Source organism: Pteropus vampyrus, unplaced genomic scaffold, assembly GCF_000151845.1.
Source record: "Pteropus vampyrus isolate Shadow unplaced genomic scaffold, Pvam_2.0 Scaffold75, whole genome shotgun sequence".
Taxonomy (NCBI): domain Eukaryota; kingdom Metazoa; phylum Chordata; class Mammalia; order Chiroptera; family Pteropodidae; genus Pteropus; species Pteropus vampyrus.
Genome location: NW_011888856.1, coordinates 1176819 through 1181145, shown reverse-complemented (window position 1 = coordinate 1181145; position 4327 = coordinate 1176819). Strand labels below are relative to the sequence as shown.

The following is a 4327-nucleotide window of genomic DNA, read 5'->3' as shown; positions in this document are numbered from 1 at the left end:
GCTCTGGCGCGGGAAAGAGGAGTCTTCTCCAGAGGCTCACTGGGGGAATCAGCTGCCGGCGAACCTGCTAAAATTATCTACTTTTGTGCCACACACTCCCCAGGCAGGAAAACACTGCCACTGATGTCACCTGGACTCTCTAAAACTTGCTCCTCCTGTAGGCAGTCTCTCCACTGAAGCAGCTCTGAATCGCGGCACTGCCCAGCCCTGGTGGGAGGCACATGTGTAGATTCTGTTCTATGGCTTGTTCCACATCAATCCCTCCTGAAGGTCTGGGTTCTGGGAACTAGAGCAGGTGCTCTCAGTGCCTCCTGCAGTATCCCCTTGGCCCACCCTGGAGGTCACCCGTAACTTGAGTGGACAGATTCCATATCACACCAATGGCCTCCTACCTCAAGCACATGGTTCTATTTAAAGGTTTTCTCTGGCCCGGTGAGTATGCGATGCTTGAAGTGCTGGGGAGTTAGGACCCCAGGAGCGACTCTCAACGAATGGAGACAGAAGGCGCTGGGTAAAAATCCCAGCCATCTTGCTCGTTGGTGGGGCGATTCTGAGGTGTGTCCTACTCAGCCTCTCGGAGGGGCCGCAGTCGTCCACAGCAGCAGAGCAACCACTAACACATCCTACCTCACACCCTGGAACATACTTCTCTGCTCCCTCACTTGTTTCCTGGGTCGACCTCGGAAGTACTTGTACCCCGGTTATTTTCAGGATCTGCTGGGGGAACTCCAACCAAGAGAGAAACTCATAGCCCTATGGCCTTCTGAGAGGTAGGCCTTGCTTCTCCACCCCGGCCCAGTATCTCTTCTTCCTTTCTTACGAACTCCTGCTCTACTTCACAACTGCCGTTTTTTGTGTATCTGGAAGGGGAAGGATTCAACCCCCAAGACAGTGGAAAATAACAGTGTCTCTAATTCTCCTTTCCAAGCCAAGGGTGTCTCTCACCCAGAGAGAAAGAAGGCACTTTCTTTTGTCCTGCTAATCTGATTGCAGTTGTCAGAGTCCACTTATTATCTATAATAACACCTGGTGGGGTTATTTTTAAGAAATAGTTTTGCAAATGAAGGCTCCCTTCCCGTAGAATGAGAACTCTCTGCAGTTCGTTATGCAGCTGAGCATAACCATCGCAGGGGACACTTAGGATCGTCCTCCCAGGACCCCTTTTCCAGGAACTGCCTCTTCCTCCATCCTCCCAGTCAGCCCAGAAGTTGCTGTGTTAGTGCAGAGTGACTCCCAACCCCTGGCTCCAGTTATTCGTTCAGAGATTGGCATCTGACCCAAGCTCCTCCCATGAGGCACTTTCCAAAGACTTTTTTAATGAGAGTTTATCTGAGTTTATCTGAACCAAGCTGATGACATGCTGGGAAGAAAGCTCTCAAATGCTCCCCCAAAGGTTTTTGACTTGAGACCAGAGAGGCCTTGAGTTCAGTCCTTCTCCAGTAGCTGACGCTGTGAGATGTAATCGTTCGTTGCTGTCAGCAGCCGAGTTTCCTGGCTACCTGGAAAAAGCCGGTCTGAATGGAAAAGAGTGACATCAATGTGCAGAGAGGAGCAGAGGTGAGCGATGGAGGGAGAGCCTCGGCAGCACGCATGGTCCCGTTCGGTCATAGCCCAGCCACACCCCCCGATGTCCCCTCAGGGCAGAAGTTAACCTTTTCTTGGTTGCTGAGAACCAGCCAGTTCCCTTAGCTGATGGGATTAATTGTGTTTCTGTTACTTGTGACCCCAACGTCCTCACTCACACAAAGACAAGGCTCAAACTCTTAAGGCTGTTTGTGGGGTTCCGGCATCATTACCATTGCCTCCTGACTAAGGAATTGCCGGGAAACTATTGTAGGCTTTATGGTGTGTCTTCAATATCCATCACATTCCTCCGCCACTGGGGAGCAGTCACGCTGTGCAGGGATTGGCCCGGCACAGGCCTGAATTGTTTAAGGCAATAATGGTAATCTCCACCTGTTTGCAGTGACGGAGTCAGAAGCAAGCATGCGACCCTGGGGATGTTTACTGGGAGATTCTAGGAGGTTTATTCGCTCTTGGGAGAGCTGTAGGAAGAGATGCACTGTTCTCACAGTTTTGTTACGTGTGCATGTGGTGCTGGCACCTGCTGTAGCTGTCTCCTTACCTGGTGAGGATGAAGCCAAGACTTGGAAGTCAAAGAAATGAAGGCAGAACTACCCTCCGTTTGGTCGTCCAGTTTAGTGGACTAGCACCTTTCTGTATAATTTAAGCTAATTCGGGTTGGGTTTTCCATTTAATTGCTGTTGTTTTTCTGAAAGCATGCTAATCAATTCAGAGCTCTCAGCTAGAACCACAGGAATAATCTTGCTCAGATCAAGTCTTCTATATCAGATTCTGTTGCCTCTCTCCCATATTCTTCTCATTCTAGTGAGATTGAACCCAGTTGCTGGCACCCTCGTATAAAGGCCTCTGACTCTACTTTTGTAATTTTTTTTGCAGTAGGTTCATGTTTACTCCAAGTATTATCAGTTGATTTCTATGGAGACTTGTTTCTTCCAATATGTGTTGCAAAATGCTGAGGTCGTTTTTGCTTTTCTGAGAGTGGCTTTTAGCTTTTGCTTGGCTAAGGAGCGGCCTCTCCACCTGATGCTTTGTCTGGTACCCTTTCTGGACATCAGTGAATTCTCAGTGCTTTGTTGCTGTAGGATCTGCGGCAAGAGGAGACGCTTACTGATGCGGGTCTTGTCTGGGCACAGAATGCACCCCCACCCCATTGATCGACACGGTGACACTTCCTGTGACACGGCCTACATCTCTTCTGGCAGTAGGAGCCCAGGTCGTGCCTGACGAATTCAAAGGCTTAGTGCATGGGCCATACACGCACACAAGCCTTTTCTGTTTTAAAGGTTTTCCCGCCAATCGTGGGAAAGGAGCGGGCAGAGTAAACATCGGGGGGAAATTAGCACTGCTCAAGAAAGCTCAAAAAGTGCTAATCGTAGCGATTTTATAGTCGGTACTAAAAACTGGCGGTTCTTTCTCTTTTTACGTTGTAGTCCTTTGTTCACGGGGCAGGAGAATGAATGAGAAAGACATGAAGAAACATGCGGCAGAAATAAAAATCTCGCTTTCAGAGTCGGGCTCACTGCTGGGGGCCAGCACCTGACCCGCCTCCCACCTCCCTCCACTTTCATCGCCAGAGGCAGCTCTGTCCTGTTCCTGCCATCGCCGCCTGGAGCACCTCTGGCTCCCCCAAGCCCCAGCCCAGGATGGTGCCATTTGCGGCAGCTCACACCAAAAGTGGGGGGCAGATGGGCTGGAGCAGGGCAAGGTGGTCGCTAAGAAGTTCAGCAGCCGGAGTCGGCGTAGCGATGAGTGGAAGCCGGAGCGGCGGCGCTGTCTGTATCGTTTAGAGCGGCTGTGGGAAAGTTAACAGCATCTTCCTGGGACGTCTCGTTATGATCAATGCGCAAGGCCACGTGGGCTTCCGGAGTGAAGGCGGTATTCGCACGTTTCCCAGACATCCCGCAAGAAAAACAGGACAGAGTCCCGCCGCAGTTTCTGGAAACCTCGGAGCCCCGGCTTACAGCAGCCGGGGCGGGTCACGTGGCAGCCGCAGGGCTGCACGCGCTGGGTGCGGGGCTTCTGTGACGTCCCTGGGCGAACCTGGATCAGGTGACTACTGCAGACTGGGGCCTGCGCCGTCGTTTCCTCCGAAGCCGGAGGCTGCATCGTTGACAGGCAGGCCGAACGTGTAGTTTGCATTGCGTCACTGAGAGGGGAGGAGAGCCGTGGGAGGATAGGACGATTCTGGCCGGTGATGGCGAAAATCAGGTGGCCGTCCTTGTGGATGACACCGAATGATGTATGTGGCCCAAAATGCCACGCCGCACACAAACTATGCTCTGCCGGAGCCACTAACGTTTATTCCATGCTTACTCATGGAAACTTCTCTGGGCTGCTATTTCCAGAGTTATTAATGCTGCCTCTGGGGCTGATGACATCACGAACCTCGTTCCTCAAGAGGACAAACGGAGCACTGCTCTACGATTCGGGTTTTCGATAGTTCAGTGGTGTCAGCTGAGGCAAAACGGCGAGCATGCGCAGCAGAGCTGTCTCCCACGTGTTTAGCCGTGACTCCCTGTAGCTCCAGAATGTTATACATTATAATATGAATTAAAAAATAATAATAAAATATAGAATGATGAATATTAATGATTAAAGCATCAGATCTCCGTTTTAAACCTTGGAAGTTATCTTTATGGTATTCAAAGACAATGGACAGGGATAGAGGACTGTTTGTTTTGTATTTAATTGAACTCGAATGAGAAGTGTCTGTTTTTTCGTCTTATTGTGACAGGTAGGTTTT

At 50.6% G+C, this 4327-nt stretch overlaps 1 long non-coding RNA gene across 1 annotated transcript in view; it reads left to right on the top strand.

Moving 5' to 3' along the window:
* LOC111741243 overlaps window positions 1-4107 on the top strand; it is a 10666-nt gene extending 6559 nt beyond the window's left edge. The window contains exon 3 of the long non-coding RNA XR_002780933.1: window positions 3015-4107. This is a non-coding gene — a long non-coding RNA (uncharacterized LOC111741243). The remainder of the gene's footprint in view (window positions 1-3014) is intronic.
* The last annotated feature ends 220 nt before the right edge of the window (window positions 4108-4327 follow it).